The 21253-nt window shown below is 40.7% G+C and overlaps 1 protein-coding gene and 1 long non-coding RNA gene across 5 annotated transcripts in view; one reads left to right on the forward strand and one right to left on the reverse strand.

The window, feature by feature from the left end:
- The window catches only part of LOC109446175 (uncharacterized), a 246233-nt gene extending 230468 nt beyond the window's left edge, over positions 1–15765 (forward strand). For all 3 annotated transcript variants that reach the window (XR_012498722.1, XR_012498723.1, XR_012498724.1), the window contains one exon: positions 11301–15765. This is a non-coding gene — a long non-coding RNA (uncharacterized LOC109446175). The remainder of the gene's footprint in view (positions 1–11300) is intronic.
- The window catches only part of CDH20 (cadherin 20), a 183778-nt gene that overhangs the window by 64802 nt on the left and 97723 nt on the right, over positions 1–21253 (reverse strand). The gene's annotated exons all lie outside the window — the stretch shown is intronic.

Genomic DNA, 21253 nt, shown 5'->3' on the forward strand with positions numbered 1-21253 from the left:
GAAACAAACATGGCATTTCCTTTTGAAAATTCAATTCTGAAATTGGCTTCATCTTTCCAGAATCACAGTGCTATTGCAGTTCCTTCCCAGTTTTGTGAATATCATAAACAGTTTGCATACAGAGCTCCAAATTTGGAGGCAATTACCACATTGGGTTTTTGAGATTTTTTTTGAGGGGAGGAGTGTTTGGTTTTTGGTGGTCATAAAGGAATATGTTGTAGTGGGATGAATGGAAATGGTTTCTCTTGAACAGAAAGGGACAAGGAAAATGGGGGAACAAATTCATAATAAAGGACACGTTTGCCAGTCTTTCATTAACAATTTTAAAGGAGACAGCGACATGTGAAGTCATGCACATGTGGCTTCTTGATGAACTTCAGTAGCATCACCCACAAGCTACCGTTTACAGTAAACGGCCCCTGGGGCCCCCACAGGTCATGGCCGTGGCCAGCTCCCTGGAATGGAAATGACATTTACTGTAAGGCGAGTCCCCTGGACACAATGTATGAAGTATGGCTCATAGTACATTATCTAAGCCAGTTGCACTGTAGTGATTTGAAATTGGAAGACTTTTAATGGAGCAAGAGGGCGAATAAAGACACTAGAGGACTAGAGTCTACTAAAGGTCTCATAGCAGAGAGAAATCAAATTCGCTTATGCTTAAATGAGAGATAAAGAAAACATTTCTTAGAAGATAGTTACCAATGTTATTCTACTGTGCCCTCCCACTCCCCCAACAAACACACACACGCACACGCGTGCACACACACGATACACGCATGCATACACCCACACACACCCCTGCACGTAGAAATGAAAAGAGATTTCCTTCACTCATAACATCCTTAGCATACACATTGGTGTCTTGAATCTTTAGGGGATATAAGGAAAAAGAGCCGTTTTAGGGTGAAATAAGGATTTGAGTATCCTGGCTACCAAGACTGTCGTTTCTGTTCTGCATGCGTGCAACAAAAAGACGAGCTGTACAATTTCAACTCAGTTTCACACTGAACTTGTGATGAGATCAGGGCTGCTCTCACAGACACAGTGAGGCACATCGACTCGGCAGTGAGCGCTATCACCAAGAAGGGCCGGGGGCGTTATCTACGGAATCACGTGCTCCAGTGGGTGCATTTTGACATGCCGTGCAGCTGGATTACCTGGGTCCTTATCTGCTCCACCATTTACAGGTTGTGTGAACTTGGACAAGCACTAAACCTCATTCTGCTTCCCTTTCCCCATCTGCGAAATGGGGCTGATAGTAACTCACTCGGTTCATAAATCTACTGCCTCAGTCAGTATGTGGGAAGCACTGGTACCTGGGCCTGGGCCCTCAGTCTGTGTTCCGTAAATACTGGCTGTTAGTGCTGGTGAGAGAAACACCACAGGCTGTGGGATCAGGCAGAATCTGGTTTAGATTTGACTTCTGGGCGTTTTGTTTTGGCAAATTGTTTAATCTTTCTGAAGGTCAGAGAGTTTTTCCAATCCACAGAGTTGCAGGATTTCTCTAAGGATTAAATCATCTCATGTATGCAACATGCAAAGCATAGAGTGTGGAATGTAACAGGTGCTCAGTGAAAGTTTAACTCCCTCCAAAAGTAAGAGAAAAAACTGCTATAGTGCAAACTAAAATATTAGCCTTTTCTTGTAACTGGCTCTTTTCCTTCCATGCTTTTGGGGGGCAGTACTTCTTAGCCTGGGATTTCCCATCAGTTGTCGGCCAGCAGTGGCGATTTCCCTAAAGCTACTGAAGTTGCAAACCTGTATGTGGTGGATAGTGGGAAATGGAGCTTCCCAGCATAGTGGGAAGCTTGTTAGTAATGGGAAGTAAAATTCTACCTGGCTTGTCAGAAGGACACTTTTCTTGACATATTTGGGGGGGAAAACATACTGAAACATGCTTCTTCATTTTGACTATGTGGAAATTGTCAGGTTCTCAGGAGGGAAAGAAAAACTGTGCCACACAGGTCTCTCCAAATATAGAACTGATATGAAATGTATAGTTAATGAAATAATTTGCCCATGATTTTGATGATAGAATCTAACTGGGGATATCTTAGCAACATATCTGCCTGATGGCAGAATCACCATTATGTATGTGTGTATCCTCTTACTAGAAACTGCCCAGATACCTTTTGGGGTGCCTGTGCAGCATATCCCTGCCTTGTCTAAGAATTGCCCCTCCCCCATAGGACAGGCTCCTCCAGCCTTGTTTGTAATAAAGGACTCTGTCCCTCCCCAGGCCGAAGCTGTGTGGAACAGGGGTGGATGCTTGAGTCAAGCTGGGCCCAGCACTTCCTGGGAATGTGGCCTCAGGATGTGCAGGGGTGGCTGGGGTGCTGTCTGCAGACGCAGCTCAGAGGAGGTCTGGCCGAGAAGAGACGCACAAGGAGGAATCGCAGAGCAAGAGCCAAGGCTCTTCCCAGTTCCCGTCGCCCAGGAAGCTGAACTGAACCCCCTGCCCTCAGACTCGGTGAGGTTCCTCTGTAACTGTAGCCATTCCTCGTTTGCCTTAAAACCAGCCTGAGGGAATTTTGGTTCCCTCAGATCAAAACTTTACTGGCAGGCGTTGTATCTATTTCACGGAGAACTTGTCCGAGATGTGGACCCAGGGAAAAATAATTTCAAGATTTTCATAGAGTTATCCTCTCTCCTGACCTCTAGATTGTTTTGAACACATTTATTAATAAGGTGAATTGCAGAAGGTAGAGTCATAACAAGAATGGCCTCGGAAGAAATGGTGGTGACGTCATGAGCTGCGTATTCCATAACTTTGCATGACTAGAGCATCATGTCATGGAAAGATTTATGAATACTAATTTTTAAGGAAATTCACTGTGATAAGTGAAATAGTAAGTTTCTATTGTAAATGTTAGAAACTAAGTTGGAACACTTGTGAGAAAACCAAAGGAGAATTCTTTCTTTTTTTTTTGGTAAAAAGGTGGGTGGAGGATTATTCCCAGAATTTATCTATTGTAAATCTTATATTTGTATTTATTTTAAAAAATACTGAGTTGCTTTTCAAACAGTGAAGAGAAGTTGTTTGCTTCGCCTAAGGAATCTTTCATTGAGCTTTACATTGTTTAGGGTAGGGGTACACTTGCTTCCCAGGGCAGGTCCTCGTATCTGGGTGGGTGACTACGGTTCTCTGTAAAATTAGCATGAAGATAGTTTTATTGACTCTGTGCTCACAAATATCCCCCTTCCATCTATTTTCTGGATCCTTTGATCTATTCTGTTCAACCTTCATATTTCATTCTAATGTTATTGTTTGAAATAAGCTATTAAAACTCACCTGGCTTGATAACAAAATTCCAGACCATTACTCTTTTCTGAAAGTTAAGAATCTTTTTATTTCCAAAATTTGAAAGTTTAAAAATATTTTGGAGATCAAATATCAACTCATTCTTGCAAACCTGGTAATTCTAACCAACTCCTGGATTCTTATTGACGTATCTGCTTCATTTTATTCACTGTGATGGGAAATGTGTACATTACTAGCAAAAGGTCCGCAGTTAGAAGATAGAAATGGTACCAGTCTTTGTAAGAAGTGGCAGTTGTAACAATCAGGTGTGAAGTTATGGTAGCGAGAGGCCAGGGGGCTGGAGGAGGGCTAGAGCTAATAGATGTGGTGCTGTTCTGTGTTTTCCATGCCTTGCCTTTTAGTAGTTACAGAAGCGCATGTGTGGAAAGTAGTGAGTGCCCGTGCTTGTTGGCAGTGAACCTATTTTCAATCAATTACAAAAATATAAGGGGATGTTCTTGGGCAACCAGGCCAAGTCGTTTATTTCTGGTGAGCTCTGTGATGAGCACGTTTAAAATACTTGGTAGGATTTACTTGGGAGTTGGAGTTGTTTGCAGTTACAAGGCAATTTGAAATCATTGATTCCATTTGTGGATATTGTCATTTCCGGCAGTTAGTTATGAATCAAGATGAGTGTTACACCATGCTAGGTACTGTTGAGGGTTTTCTAAATATGTTCAACGGCTCCATAGAGTTTCTTTCTTTCTTTTGTAAGAATAATTCACATCCAGACCATGATGGAGGGTTCCAGCTGGTTTCACCACAACCTCCACCTCAGCTTGAGCTCAGCGCTTGGTTCACTAATGTGTACATTCAAGTGTGAGAGACCTGGCTGTTTTTCTCTGATGCTACAGTGTCCTTCTAGCCCCGGATATTGATGAATGGGTGTGGTTGCTTTCAGTTTCCCTGTGACAGCAGGTGCAGCCCACATTCACCCCCAGCCGGTGTTTTGGTCCGGGTTCTGTAGTTCTGACAGGCAGCGGTCAGCTCCCATAGCATCCTCCTCCCTGGCGCTGTCCCCAGACTGCTGTGGTGGAACAGCGTATTAATCAAAGCATCCAGAAACAGATGGAAGGCGATCTTCCTGGAGATGGCCTGGCTTTCCTAGTAGTGTAATGAGGGCGCTGGGAGGGAGCATGGTGTGGAAGTAGAAGGCTGCAGGCTAGTGCGGGGTGCAGGACCGGAGGGGCAGTGAGGAAAGTGACTTGCACACTGCAGGAAGGTGTTGGACTTCTTTTACCTTGTTAAACCACTCAACTGTTCTTCCCTCAGATGTTCTCTTGGATTTTTTTTTTTTTTTGAAAGTTAGGAACAGATGACCATGCTGCATAAGCAGAAAAACTCTGAGCTTACATAAAGCGTATAATGATATTATCAATAAAATTTTAAAAACAAAATTACCATAGTGGTACATGTTTAATTACACGCACCCTTCTTACTGTGCTCTATGGTAATAACGGCAAGCAAATCACACGAACAGTGAAGCTGGCGTTACTTTTAATAAGGGAGGGAACTGATATTTATTGAATCTCTAATGTCCGCTGGGCTCCGTGCTGAGCGCTTTACATGTGTTATCTCATTTAATGTGTCGCTAAACGCGGCATTTCCAGGGTCCAGTGTGGGTGGAGGGTGGTGAATTGCCCTTCCAGGCCCTTCAGAAAATGCAGGATTCCTTTTTCTTTAACTGGGCACATGTTTTCTTGGGGGTCCGGGGACCTTTGCCCTCTCCCCAGTTTGGGAGTTTGGACTTTTGGGCCGTATCTGGCATCTTAGCCCCAGATGGACAAAATGAGGACACAGCATTTCCCCTCCGTATCTGATTACCTGCGAGTTTCGCTCAGGGCTGAGAGGTGACCTTGCAATCTGCGCTCCAGCTTCCAGAGGGGATGTATGTTTGAGAAGAAGGAAGCAGAACCTGAGCCATGCCTCCTTTGAGCTTGAGGAAATGTGAGTAGGAAACCCGCTGCGGTCCCAGGAACAGCCTCACCAAAGGAAGGAGGAAGTCCAAGTGTGTGCTTGACGGGGAGACCCCCCCCCAACCCCCCAACCCTCTCACGCCTTTGCGACCTGTGTATTGACAGTGCCTGACATTTGCTATTTAATGTGACCTTTTTATCTTTTGGGATTAGGGAATTCTTGGGAAGTCTGATAACAATCTTGACTCTGCTCCCCAGAAAAATGTACCAGTATTGACACTTCAAGTGAAGACTACGTGATTTAGAGATTCACACAAACTGCTAAGGAAAACGTCTGGGAGGAAGGGGAGGCGATGAAGAGGAGTGTATCAGCCGTTTGTTCTTTAGTAGGATTATCTTATTCATTTGCTCACCTGAGATGTGCTTCAGGCCACGGGAGCCATCTGAGGAGGCAGGTAGTATTGGTAAGAGATGGTTTGCAAGTGTGAGAGCTTGTGGGGGAAGGGAGGCCAGTGGGCAGATGGTGGGCATTACAGAGAAGTCCTTGGACGCCGGGCAGGCAGGGTGCACAGCTTTGTCACACTGCGTGTGGCCCGAGACTGCCGCATGGGCACCATGGAAGGGGGAGTTGCGAGAATGGAGGCTGGCAGACCCACCCTAGACATACTGAATCAGAATCTGCGTTTTAACACGATGCCGCTTTCACGGTTGAGAAGTGTGAGTGTATCTTGAGGACACTAGCATAGGAGTGGGAGCTGCGGTGGACAGGAGAGGACACCAGCAAGCAGGGGGCGCTGCTGTGGCGGGCGCCTGTGAGGTGGCCACAGTGCCAGCGGAGTAGCAGGGGCCCAGACAGCAGGGGGACGACCACGGGAAGGGCCCCTGAAGTCCTACTCGAGGGGAAGCCGGGAATATTTAAATCAGGGAAGAAAGCGACATATTTAAATACAGGCACAGAATTGTAACAACAGAAAGAAGATGTTTACTACAATATGTTACATCACGAATGGCACAAGACTTACTGCAAATTATGTTTCCTAAGTAGTCAACTGGTACCACAGAACTGCCACGTGAAATTCCTTATGGGGTGAATGACTTTAGACAGACTTCTGTCCCTTCCCCTGATGAGTCTTTTGACCGTATCATAACTTTGTTTTCTTAAACCCTGTGCCACCCAGACAGGTGAGTTACTTGAAAAATCTCAAGGATCTTCAGTCATTCGTTCCTACCACTAGTGCAGCCATCACTGACATTCCCTGGATGCCTTTTTCTCTTTTGTAAGAACCGTTATCAAATACCTGCTGCACACATTACTCGTAACTCAGCAACTTTGCTTGATTTCTAATTCTTTTCTTTTGTGAAGGCAAGTGAAAATAAATTGTAATTTTTGGAGCAGAGAGAGAGAGAATCATACTATTATTTTGGTGAAGTTATAGGCTATATTGCGTCACTGAGAAAATGCTAAGCCTCGTGTTATGGGTTGAATTGTGTCTCCCTCCAAAAACTATGTTGAAGTCCTAACCCCAGGCACATATGAATGTGGCCTCATGTGGAAATAGGGTCTTTGCAGACGTCATCAAGTGGCGATCAGGCCATGAGGCTGGGCCCTTAGTCCAATATGGCTGATGTCATCATAAGAAGAAAAGAGAGAGAGAGAGAGAGGGAAGTGGTCATGAGAAGGTGGAGGTTGGAGTGATGCTGCCGCAAAGCCTAGGAGCTCCTCGGGCTCTCGGAAGCTGGAAGAGGCCAGGAAGGACCCCCGCCGCACACACTGCTGGGAGGGAGTGTGGCCCTGCCAGCATCTTGGTTTTGGATTCCAGCTTCCAGACCCGTGAGACAATACGTTTTTGATGTTTTCAGCCACCCAGCTTATGGTACTTTGTTATGGCTGCCTAGGAAACTAATATATCATGCTTAACTATTTTTCTATAGTTAGTAATCATTTTGACCCAATTTTGAATGAGCTCATTAGTTTTGTCAATTCCTGCTTGAGATGGGATAGTCATTATAGTCATTAAAGAAACTCAAACATTTTCCCCACAGTAAGTCCAAATCCCCTACTTGTATAGGCCACTTGTATAACTTTTATATAATCAATTCATCCATCCATCCATCCATCCGTCCATCCGTCTGTCTATCTATCTATACTGTGGTTCAAATTTACCTTCTCACAAAATGTCAAAGTTCCTATTTTTTTTTTAATTAAAACATTCATTTGTATTATCTTAGTGAAAAAATATAAAAAACAATGCCCTGCAGTTCTTTAGCACTTATTACCGGAGATATTCGAAATAAGATTCTGATTCAAAAATATTGAAAGATGTATTTACTGTTAAATCAATAAATTATTTGAAAATGAAAAATATTTAAATGTCATCTGGCATTAGCAGCTACTGGTGTCTAGGATATCTACTTAGTGAAAAAATGGCAAAAACATGAGGAAAACAAATGGCTAAGGAAAAGGAAACTCTGCAAAATTGCTTATGCAGTAAATGCACCGTATGATCAAGTGATGTCAAAAATCTCTAACTCATTTTGAGATCCCAGTCGTCTGACCCTACAGATTACCTTCAGGCCAGAAGGTGAATCTGCCACATCGGCCCGGTGTCAGTCCGGAGTGTTTTGGATCCTACCACACCTCCCACTCTTTTTCACTTGCCTGAGAGAAATTTCGCATAAAGTATATTGTTTTGAACTCAATGCCTGGGAGACTAGTTACAAAGCAAACGAACCCAGAGGAGCTTATTCCAAGATGGCTCTGAGATGTGGATATCATTGCAGAATTATATCAAGGTCACTTGTATTTTTTCCTAAACAGTTTCTTGACTTTAAAATGCCTTTGGACTCTGCAGCTCAAAATTCTAATCCCTTTCAGGGAGCTCAGTCTCTATGTAAAACTTGCTTCCCGCCTGCCAAATTGAAAGCATCTGGATGGAATACTGAATTTAGGTCATTTTTTTTCCAATGTGTGTTTCTCTAGAAGAAAAGAAAATCAACAGCATCATGCAGAGAGGAAGGTAAAATAGTTCCAACAAGAGCTTTTTGTTTTAACAGTTGGTTGGAATTAAGTGTGTGACACTCTCCCTCCTCCCTGTCTGTACCTCCCAGGCCACCAGATATCAGTGGGTGGTTTGAATTTTTAGTTACAGCTTTTTTCTTTCTATTAGGTTGGTGCAAAAGTAATTGCAGTTTTTGCAATTATTTTTAACCTTTTAAACCGCAGTTAGTTTTGCACCAACCTAATATTATATCTACAGCACCATTCTCTGTAAAGAGTGGCTAGTATTCCTAGTTCGTTCCTGAGGTTGATCAAGGTGGACTTTCCCATCTTCCCAGTGGAGAGTAGACAGTGTATAGGAATCCTCCGAGGGTCTGTTAATGTGCAGATTTTATTAGGTCAGCCTGAGGTGGGACCTGAGCCTTTGCATTTCTAAAAATCTCACAGGTGTAAACAGCTGTTATTTGGTGGACCACATCTAGGGTAATAAGGGTTGGCCCACTTTGGGTCTGTCTAGCTTTAGGCCTGTTTTCTTGGTCGAATCTCTCTCCTAACACCCGTCTGTTTCTGGGCTTGGTATGTTGAATGCATTTAAAACTTAACTTTGAGCAGTATCTCCCACACATGAATGTAATTCCACAGTTAACCCTTTCTCCTTCATTATAATTTTCTCCCCACTAAATGCACTAAACGGAAGTTCAAAAATCAGTGCATACGGAAACTTGCCATTACAGAGAAAACATTTTTAACTGAGTGAGGGAAAGCAAGGACAGATGTGTACCTGGAAAGATGTGTCATCAAAGAATTCAGAATATAATTTTACCAGAGGTGGTAGAGTTTCATCAGTATTTACTTAACACTAAGGTAAGTAATAGTTAGAATGATAGCAGATGGCGGCATATTTAATTTTCAGCTTTCCAAGTGCTCTAAATAAAAGAAAGTATGATAACATGACTGCAGCTATTATAGCCACAGCAGCACTTAAGCCTGATAGACATAATGTTCCACTTAGGAGCTATCATGGTACAGTTAACTAGGTGGTATTAAAAGAAGTTTCTTAAAACACTTAAAGTTGTAAAGCTGTTCAGAAATAGATCTGTGCTTCTCGAGTAAATACAAACAAGGACTGGAGTCATTTTAGTGGATAATAAAGGAAATCAACAAGTCCTATTGTAGCTCCCTGTGGATGAGATTTAAAGCATCAAATCTATGCTACTTTATGCAGTTACCATAAAGTATGTTTAAATTTGGAAGATTAAAGCTGCCGTCACCTTCCTTCACACCAAACACGAATCCTGGGCTAATTTGCTTTCATTAATTCACAGACCGTTGTAGGGCTGACTTCTCTCAGATGCCGTGGACGATCTATTCACATTAAGTCACTGCATATGGGCCCTTTAGCTTCTGTTCAAATCCCGAAGGAATCATAGGTTGCACACATGAGCCTTTCAGGCTGATTCTCCAACTCAGAAGGATGCTTTATTGATGTACTTAGAATCCAAGAGTTTTGTGGAGAACACTTTCTTGCGTATCGGCTGGCAGAGCCCAGACCCCGCTGCTTTGCTCTGAAAGGGATGTGGCTGTGGTGAGCCTCATGTGGGAAGATGCTTTCCAAGACATCTCTTTAACAGGCGACTCTCCTGATCTTCTGTCCCCTGAATATTAAGGAATGGGACTAGTACATTATGATTGAGGGCTAATTAAATCATCAACAACTTGAAGTGTTTTGGAGTTTTTTTTAGGATATGGGTGTTTAGAATATTTCACTATTTCCCTAACTAGGCAAAACCCTATTCTAAGAGAGAGTAAATACTAGGTGATCTATTGGTTCAGTGTTATAATCACAGTAAACTAAACGGGGATGGAGGGGCAAAGGGAAGAGGGTGCAGAGAAGGAGAAGCAACCAGATTGCAGGTCTCACAGCACCAACAAGGCAGACAGGAGGGAAGAGAAACGGACATGGAGAGAAGACACAGAGAAGCAGAGGAAACAACAGAATAGAAAGACGTGCTGTCGCGTGTGATTAAACGCTTGTGCTGTGCTCTGTGGGTTTTCTTTAAAAATGTTTGAAGGAAGGCTAGTTCCTTTGCTCATAGAAAGAGCTTACTGAGGACCCAGGTTGTTCATTGGAGAATCTGCATTTAAAAAATAGATATTAATACAACATACAGACAAGAGGCAGCAGTAGTGAGATTGACCAGGAAATGGCAGTGGAGGCTCCAGGCCTGACTGGATGCAAACGGGGGGGGGGGGAGCAAAGAGGATGGAGAATGCTCAGCTTCCTCTGTTTTCAGTGTTGGTTTGACTCTAGAAAGCACTCAGTTCCCACCGAAATAGCTAAGATCTTGCCACATATGTTGTATAGCCTATATTCTCCATTTTTTATAACAGTTCCAAAGAAGAAAAAACAAAGCCCAAGCACATGCCCCTCCAGTCATATTTGATCTCCCACCAAGTCTGTAAAGTAATGGGACAGGCATTAATACTGATGCCATCTGCTCAGATGGTGTATAAGGATAGTAAGACGGGATGATTGCTCGGGGAAAATGACCCCGTTTGGAAGGAGAAGTAGTGATTCGTATTGATGGTGGCTGAGCATGGAGTGTTCTCTGCCACTGTGATATTTTGGGCAAATAAATTAACCTCTCTCTGCCTTGATTTCCTTATATGTTCAATGAGGATTATAAGAATACCTGACTTTCAGTGTTGTTGAAATGAGATAGTACAGCAAGCACTTAGAACAATGTCTGCAAAATCCTTTAAGTGCTAACTAAATGCTAGTGATTATTATTGTAATTGTTACTGGAGACTGTGCCATTCCGAGCTGGTGTTCTGGGTTCACAGCCACAGCTCATAGCATAAACTGTGGTTAGGCAAGCACTGCGGCATCGGTGGTTAATCAGAGGTCACCACCTCTTTGCAGATTCTGGGAATGCTTCAAAAAACAAGACTGATGCTCTACAGTGGAAGAAAGAACAGAATTTCAGGCAGAACAAGGGTCTGTTTAGGAGAATTTCTGGAAGAAGATCTACTGGAAATGGCTTCATTAATCAAGGTGTTTTTTTTTTTTTCTTTTTTAAAGATAATCTGTTTCCGGAGGAGGACAGAAGAAGCCAGCGTGGACTTCATTAAAAGGAAAAAAAGACTGAATAGAACCAACATTCTCTGGAGCTCAGAGGACTCTCTGTTATTCAGTCACTATTATTTCCTTTCCATGTTCATCCTTCATGTTGACCTGAAACCAACCCACCGATGAAGCTGGGCGTTCCGAAAGAGGAAGGGGACCTGGGTGGTATGTGGGTGATACTCTGGAGAACAAGGAAACTAGATGTGCACCTTACTGAGTTTCTAATCTGTACTCACTGGCTGAGAGGTCATGACGATTCTTTTCCCTCTTGAGAAAAAAAAAAAGGAGCAAAGTAATTAACCACTAGAAGAAAAATAGATTTTCTGAAAGATTATCAAGGAACTCAGGGTCGCAAATATCATATACAGAATGTTTATCAGTTGTTCTCTTTCCCAGAGTCACTATAAAACCTGTACAACTCCCCTCCTCCAACCCAAACAATCAAATACACTTTGAAATTGTAAAAAAAAATCTGTTCCCCTTGCAAAATGTCTCCCATGCAAACCTATGTTCTTGTGACTAAAACTTATCGTGTTCTCAAAACCTCTTCTTCCAAACTTTAAAAAAAAAAGTTATGTAATTATATAGTTCTGTTTAACCATGAATAGCTTTTATTTTTTAAACTTGACATCAACTCTATTAAAATAGATTAGAAGTCTTGAAAGCCTGGGCAGAGACGTGGTTTGCAGGTGTTAACTGCCAAACATGAGAAGTGCGTCATCTAGTGGTATTGTGCAGGAACAACAGATAAAGACAATCACAGGTCTGGGAAAACTTGGAGAGGCAGTTAGCAAATCCCGTGCAGAGCACAGAATCCCAGGTCGTGTTTTGTATTTGATAACCTGAAAGAAGGAAAGAAAACATTTGAGCCTATTACCATCAAATGTACTAACACTTATTATCTGCCAGTCACTTGGATTCCACACCCACCTAGGAGCAAAACGGAAAAATGGGGCCACCCAAGCTGTAGGATAGAGGATGAGGTTAGCAGTTTACTGTGGAATGGGACCACTCCATGCTGTGAGCTTATTAAATGATAGGGTTAGCGGAGTTCGTTTTTTTAGAACTCCGTAGGGTAAATTCTATAGTGAAGAGGGATGCAGGATTTAACTTACATGCCTCTGTTAAAACATTTTTCAGTAATTTATTAAAAAAACTTCCTGAAAGGGATGCTCATCCTGGAGATAACAGTACAATTTATGTACCAAATGTTAATTTGAGATAAAAATTAAAGGGTCATCTTTTCGATGCCATTTAGCACAGAATTGTATGGTGGTAGTTCTTTCTGTTAAATTATGTTTTTTTTATTGCTTGTCTAACTCAAGTTCTCATAATATCTTTGCATTCCCACATTTGGGAAATAATTGTATGCTTGTAGAATCTCTTAGAAGATGATAATGTGGCCAAAAGAATATTATTAAGAGAATAATATGACCTTACAGTGGTTTAATAATGAGCCATATTAAAGAAACCCAAAAGATGGAATAAATTACTCAAAAGCTGTGTCATTTTAAGATTATGTAAGTATGCATATTCACATTTAAAAAGAAGAGTTGACCTCTTTCCCAAAAAATAATTTCATTAATGGCTCCAGAATCTTTATCTTGCAAGCTATCCTATTAAAACTTTTACCCATCAATCTTACGTTTTAATTAACTAAACTGCAGACTTTATTTAGATTTCCCCAGTTTTTCCACTGTTTTGTATTCCAGGATTCTATTCAGTATCCCACATTGCATTTAATTGTTGTGTCTCTTTTGTCTCCTTTAATCTGTGACAGTTTCCTGAGCTTTCCTTTTTTTCATGATAGTAACACTTTTGAAGTACTGGTTAGGTGTTTTTTTAGAAGGCCTATTGGTCTGGGTTTGTGTGAAATTTTTCCAGATGATTTAAGTTAGCTTATAATAAAAGCATAGGTAAAATATGAGATCCAAATAACGTGATTGGCAAATGGTCCTGATTCTCTTGTTTTTAGAAGGAGGTGGCTGAGGGCAGACAGTTTTTATTTTTTGAGGAGGTAAGGTAGGCAGTGACTCTTTCTTTCAGTTGAAACTGTCTCATTTCAGTGTACAATGCATGTTTTCTTTTCAATAATCATTCTCTTTCCTACATGTCTAATAAATGAAAACAGTTTTCTTCCTCCCTCTTCATTATATAAACAGGTAATGGAAGGCTGACAAAAAAATGCTGTTTTGCATTAATCTTGCAATTCACAACTCCACATTTTATGTAATAGAACTTTTTGGATTTCCACTTATTCTGTTAAGGTGAGGTTTTATTATAGTTACTAAAGTAAAAGACATAGCCAACAGAGTGGGAGAAAGATTTTACAAACCACAGATTTTGACAAAGGACTAGTATTTAGAATACATAAAGAACTCTCAAAATAAAAGTACAAAAAGCAGACAATCAAATTAGAACATTGGTAAAAGACATGAAGACATTTCACCAAAGAAGATACAGAGATGGCAAATAAGCATATAAAAATGTTCAGCATCATTAGCCATTCGAGAAATGCAAATTAAAGCTGCAATGTGATTGTACTGTAGATCAACCAGAATGGCTGAAGTAAAAAATTGTGACAACACTGTAAGGCTGGCAAAAATGTGGAGAAACTGGATTACTCATGTAAAATGGTTGAACTACTTTGGTAAATAGTTTGGCAGTTACTTGGTAAATAGTTTGGTAATAACTAAACATCCAACTACTGTACTATCCAGCAATTGCACTCCTGGGCATTTCTCCCAGAGAAATGAAGACTTATGTTCACAGAAAAACCCGTACATGAATGTTTATAGTAACGTTATTCATAATAGCCCCAAACTGGAAAGAACTAAGATGTCCTTCAATGTGTGCATGGTTAAACAGATTGGTTAAACATCCACCCCATAGAATACTACTCAGCAATCAAGAGAACCACTGATACGTGCAATAACCTGGGTGACTCTCCAGAGAATTTTGCTGTTGTGCTGAGTGAAGAAAGCCAGTTCAAAAAGCTTACATACTGTGTGAGTCCATTAATACAGCATTCTTGAAATGCCCCAATTCTAACTGGTGGTAAAACATGTGTGATAAATAATAATTAAACAATTGTAAAAATCCCACATGTAAAGCATGTAAAAATACACACTCTTTATTATAAATAAATGTAATTCCATGTAGTCAATTAATGTTCTCAGAAAGCTTTTCTTGATTTTTTTTCTAACTTTAAATGTGTAGTCAATATTTAGCCATGACTTGACAAATGGAGTTGCATCTGAGTCTGCTAACTCTTTTCCCAATTAATTGTCATGAAATCTGACATATGGTTTATTGTTAAACTTCTTCTAACCCTCATATGAATTATTAATTATACTAAAGACTCTTTCAGCTTCAGCACTAAATCAAGCCCTGATTTATAGCACTTGCTGATTTCTGTGGTGTAAATATCGCCACCAACCATTAGTGACCAACATACAGTCACTAAACGTGGACTTGGGAAGAGATGTGGGGTAGCATGCCACTATCCAGATATGATAGTCATGACTGACTTCAAGATCATAGATAATAGTAAAGTTTAGTGAAATGACTAGGAAGTAATGCATTCTGAGCATTTACTATCTTTATTTTAAATAGAATTTATATAATTGTATGTTTCCATAATTTTTTAATAATGGCTACATTTTACAACTGGTTCTCAGAGTTTCTGAAAATTCGGCAGTTGGCTTTTATGAATCGCTGGGCTCTTCTACAAATCCCTGTCCTTAAGACAGATCCACAAGGGAAAAGATTTGAAGCTGTCTGAAATATTGAAACCATCAACAATGTGAAAAATTAAGATGTACATAACAGAAGATGGATTAATTGCCTTTCTGGAAGGCAACTTAGCAATACATATCAGAATATAAGATTTACCAATTCTTTGACCAAGCCATTTCACTTTCATTTCATCCATTTAGTTAAGCAAATTTATTGGGAACCTGTTATGTGCCAGGAACTTCTAAGCATTGATTTTAGAAGCATACAAAGATACATGAGGTAGGAGATTTGCCACCATGTATTTATGGTAACAAAATATTGAAAAAACAATGTTCATCAACAAGGGATTGGTTAAGTAAATGGTGGTTCATTGATTTAACAGAATACGGTGTAAACATTAAGAATGAAGGTATGATCCATGTTATTCATCTTTGTTGTAATGGAAATGTGTCCCTCGCACATTTAAAGAGCAAAGTCAGCAGGGTTTAAAAATGTATATAGTACGATTACATTTTATAAAAGCAATTTATCTTTGTACATGCCCATGCATGTATAGAAAAAGTCTGGAAGGATATGTACAAGTTACTAGGAGCAAACCTTTCTATTCTGAATGAATGTTTTTATAATGAACATGTATTACCTCTAAAATTACAAATAACAATAAAGCTCTTTCAGTTAAAAATTGCTGTGGTAAATTCGTCTCATAGATAAAACTTGTTCTAGGAAAGGCTTTAGACTGGGAACTGAAAGTCTTGTTTTGGGTTCATAATACCGTTCTCTCTAGTTGGATATCTATTTTGAAAATTCCCATAATACAAGGGAAACATTTTTTTAAAAAGAGGGAGCGTCGAATTTCAGCCTCATTTCTCTCTTCGTGACCTAGCTTGAGATAATGATCCACTCTGAGCCTTATTTTCCTTATCTGAGAGGCAGGATAGTTTTAATCACTGCTTTCAACTTTGTAAAGAATTTATAGGATATCTGATGGACACTTGTCCCATTAGGGAGACCACCTCAGGGAAGATGTAGATGCCTGATCACTGCACTGTACACCTGAAGCTGAAGCTGAACAATAATGAATGTCAACTACAATTTTTTCATATATATATATATATATATATGAAAAAATTGTAGTGTGTATATATATATATATATACTATTTGTAATATATATATAATATAGTATAATTATAAATAATATAATAGTATAATATATAGTATATGTATATGTAGTATATATATATACTATTTGTAACCATATATATATATATGGTTACAAGAAGCAGAGCACAGCATTAGGAATAGAGACAGTGGAAATGTAATAGCTGTGTGCGATGTCAGAGGGATAGTGGATGAGGGAGGGGGTTGTCACTGTGTGAGGGATATAAATGATAAACGTCTAACTTAAAAACAAACAAACAAACAAGAACTTAGTGATGACTTTGAACCAACTGCTTAGATGTCCTGTTGTTCAGGTTCTCTTTCTGGGAGGTGATGGTATTGATGGCGATAACAGTAGTACCTGACTCATAGATGTGTTCTTTTTTGTTATTCTCATCTGCAAAATGGAGTGACGACCACAACCAGGAGGCGGCGAACATACGCCTTGAAGCTTTTTTGTGGGGATTAAATTAAATACTTGACCCCTAATAAGTACCCTCCAGATGACAGTTGCCTCTACACTGAGAGTAATACAACAAAAACACAGCCTGAGGAAGTTTTCTTTGAGAGAATAGCCAGCATGATTTATCTTAGGTCACATCTAGAAAACAGATAGAAGATTGAATGCAAGCTCTTGATTTTGATTCACAGACTATCCCTTCTCCATTATCCAATATAGTTTCCCATTTTGAAATCTGGACTGTCTATTAAACAACACAAATATTTCTATATTTTATTTCCACAAATCTCTATTGGGTCATCGTAATTCTTTATTATTCCATTACCGCTTTAACAATTTGTACTGCCTTACTTGATATTCTCTGTAAATGGAGGTGATACAGTTACGCTGCTTTAAGTAATTCAAAGTGCCACACTCCCTACTACCTATCCGTTTGTATAGTGTATTATTCTGCGTGCGTGGCCATTGGACGCCAACGCACTGCCTGGTCTTGAATGCAGAGCCACTAACCATGTGAGGATCAGAACGGATGTATACAGTAATGACATATTTTAATTGAACACATAACAGCAAGGGAAGGCTGAGTGACAGATTGTATTTAGTTACAAATAAGGGAAGAACTCATTGTTTAGGAGTAGTCCAGCCATAGGTGAGGAGAAAAGGTTTTTATTCCTTCCCTGACAGAATAAATTTATCTCCTTAAATGTCACCTTTATGTTCTCTACTTAGCATCAGGAAGGCTGCATTCTGTATTTCAATTTTATGTGGACAAGACATTAATTTTAAGTGAAAGACATTGTTCTGTGCTGGAATTAAATGAGGTCATTATTGGTTTGAGTGGTAAAGGTGGGGGTGGGGGGTTCAGGCTCATGTTTGGCTTTAATGAGAAAAGTGAATATACGTGAATATAGTTTGTTTGACATTTTTTTAGCAGCAAAACAAAATATCAATGGGGCGATGGACTTGAAAGCCATCCGTAGCCTCTGTAAGTACATGGAGTCACGGTGTACAGCTGATATCATCAGAAACGGAATGCTGTGTAAGAATATATCAGTCCTTTCTCAGTAATGAGAATTATATGACCACTTAGAGTTGGTTTCAGATAGAGGAACTCAAAGAGCTTTAAGTTCTGCTGTTGAGAACGAGACCACCTCAGAGGTCAACTAGTTTAAACCCAAATTTAATCATTTGAGCTGTAACATCTGTCCATTTCTTAAATACCTCCAGAAAGACTTAGCCACTCCTCCTGATATGTAAATGTCATCAAATTGGCAGGAAAGAAAGCTGGTCATTAGAACAGGATGAATATTTCAAACAACCTTAACTCGTTCCATATCTGAGAGAAAACTAAATGAGATTTCACTCAGATAAGACCAAGAAGACCTATTTAGGGATAGTTCAGGTGATTGTAGAAGCTAATTATAGGAGCTAATTGTAGAAGGCTGATTATAGGAGCTTATTGTAGAAGCTAATTATAATTAAATAGTGCCTCCTTCTCATTCCTGCAATAGCCCCACTTCCTGAAAGGGGACTTCATAGTTTTCACTGTCTCACTTCCTGTTCACTCCGCCGCCTAGTGGTATCTGGCTTTTCCTTCTCTAGTTAATGGAAATGGCGTTTGAAACTCACCCACGGTGTTCTTGCCCAGGCGTCGACACCTCTCAGGTTTGTACTATTTGACCTCCTGTTGTATTTGAGAGAGGAGGAAGTGTGCTGAAATTCATGCCCTATCAGTCCCTTAAATAGTGTGATGGGGGAGAGTTGGGCCCTCTATAGCTTCCCCTCTAAATCAAGGGAGGCTGAACTGTCCTAAACACATCCCTGGTCTTCTTTTCCTGTTTTTGTTTTTTTTGTTTTGTTGGTTTGTTTTGCTTTGTTTTGACATTTAATGAGCATTAGGCCAAGCATTGTGTTCTGTGCTTCACATATATTATCTGATTTAAGGCCCCACAATATCAATAGAACGGAGGTAGTTTCACCCTCATCTCACAGCTGAGAAAACGGAAGTGCACAGAGGTCTGTACTCGCACAGGGTTATGGAGCTAGTAAGCGGTGGAGCCTGGATTTCAGCCAGGTGGAGAGGAATCGAGGACAGCAAAGGGAAGTACTCCCGTGGGTGGGAATCGGCCGCTCAGGACCTGTGTTACAGAGGCAGGAAGGAAGTATAAGTTGGGGTGGTCGAATGTTCCTGGGGCGAGCAGGTTGGGCGTGAAAGAGTAGGCCTAGATATGTGTGAGCATGTAGAACGGCTGCAGAGTGGCCGTGCGGGCGACAGTTACCAAAGTCCTGATGCGAACTTAGAATGACACTTCTCTTCCCAAAGAAAATCGTTGGTTTAGCTCATCATGTGCACAATGACTAATTAAATGTCTGTTCACCACACAGGACACAGACTTTGCTCACCTTTTTCATTGATGTAACATGAACCCGTAATACAAAGGCAATTCATGAATATGTATTGCATGTGACAAACCCGTTTCCTCTCGAAATTCTCTGACATCCGTGAAACCACACTTTCTACGTTTTCCTCCCAAATCACTGGCTGCTCCTCACCTATCACTTTGTGTGTTCTACTTTCCCTTTGACCTCCTGGGTGTTTTTCAAGAATCTTGTCTTACCATACATGTTGGTCTTCTCTGGTTATGCTTTAGGGGTCGTAAGATCCTCCCAGTGGCCTGAGCTATGCTGTGTCTATCATTCATCGTATGCTTGCACTCAGTTCTGCTTTTACGACTGGCCTTCCTGTCAGTTTGTTCTGGGCTGTTCTGTGAAACCTAAGTGAATGGAAGCTAGGGCAGACATAGCCCAGGATACAAAAAAGGGAAAAGCTTCAAGACAAAAGCCCTCCCAATTGACTGTGGTGAAGCCGCTCAGTGATGAGATTGGGAGAGGAGAGAGGAGGAAGGATGAATATACATGTGCTCTTTCATGCGCAGCAGTCACAGCTCCTGTCTGTCAGGTTCCATTTTCCCAGGAACCTGGGGAGCCATTGGCTCTATAGAACTGAGGGTAAATCAGTGAGGGGTAAGAGGGTGTCTCTGAGGGCCAGCCCTGCGCGGCCTTGCTAACTGCTTGGAGATGAATTACTGTGAACTTTCCCAAGAGAGGGTCTATCAAAGTACTGCTTTAGAAAGTGCCTTTTGGTTTTCTAATGGCTCAACGACCTTCTTGTTACAAATATTCTCATTTCACTGCTCCCTCTAATCGTCACAAATTTTACAAAGTGGTGTTTGATCTGACTCCTCTGAAAGCATACGGTAGTCTCTAATTTTAGTCAGATTTCATGTTGCTGTGTTTTCATCAGTTTAAAGCCTTGACTGTGTTTTCCTGTGCCATAGGAAGTATACTAATTGAAATTGAAAATTATAAGTATTTGTGATGCCTAAGACTTGATTTTGGGACAACCTCATTTAGCCAGACTTCAAGAAAGTTCTGGAAAACCACTGTGACATTGTAAGACAGATGCCCTGCCTGGCAAATCCCCATGACTAGCACTTTACTTGGAGTTTTCTGAGTTTTGTTTGCATTTTATTTGTTTTTATTTACTTACTTTCTGTAAAATATTATAAGATTTTATGGCTCCTCGACTAAGAGGAATGGGAGGAGAGCTGGGATCATCTTTTCTTCAATCTGAAGCCAAATGAATTGAGAGTTTTAAGCAAGACATGATGGGAGGGAGAATGCAAATACAATACAGATTATAAACGCCACTCAAATGAATGGTGACCCTAACTGGAGGTGGCTTGGCAGAGAATGTGGAACTGTGTGCATGAAAGACTTCAAAATCACATTATAATCAGTCTAGATCATATACTTTGTGTAAATGAAAAGTAAAGCATTTTCACTAAATGTAAAATATTCTATAGTATATACAGAATAAAGGAATGTTGACAAGACACACAATAAAGGAGTAATCAGAGTTGAGTACTGTAAAATACTTAAAGGAAGGGAGCTTTGAAAAAGATATTGGGTCCCATTGCTATCAGCCTGACTGGATTTTATGGGCACAAAAACCATTCAGTGTTTCTTTGCCTTACTATCTTCAGTGTAATTTATTGAACACCTTCTGTGTACAAAGTTCATATTTGTCGTTTGCTTGGTTCACCTCATAAAAAGAACAGACAATACCTAGATGAGCTCCAGCCCTTAATTTGTTTTTTTCTTAAGCTCGACCTTTTTCTGTGCCCATACCCTTTGCAATGTGACTGCAGCTCCGCCCATCAACCTGATTTGGTTAGTAGAATGCAGCAGAAGTGACAGTGGCCTCAAACAGAAGTTTGGAGCTTAGGCCTCAGGACCTTGTGTGTTTCCTTCCTCCCACCCCCCCCCCCCCACTACCCCACAACTCAGCTGACCATGAGAACAAGCCTAGTCAGCTGGAGGATGAGAGACTTGGTGGGGTGCTGCTGAGGAAGCCCATCTGCCCCAGCCAAGCTTCCAGATACGCTGAAGAGTCTAGCTAAGGTCAGAAAATGTTCCTAGCTGGCTTGAGGCTGACTGCAGAGGCATGAGTAAGTTCCTCTTAGCCTAGCTGAGGCCAGAACTATCCA

This window comes from Rhinolophus sinicus, linkage group LG09, assembly GCF_036562045.2.
Source record: "Rhinolophus sinicus isolate RSC01 linkage group LG09, ASM3656204v1, whole genome shotgun sequence".
NCBI lineage: Eukaryota > Metazoa > Chordata > Mammalia > Chiroptera > Rhinolophidae > Rhinolophus > Rhinolophus sinicus.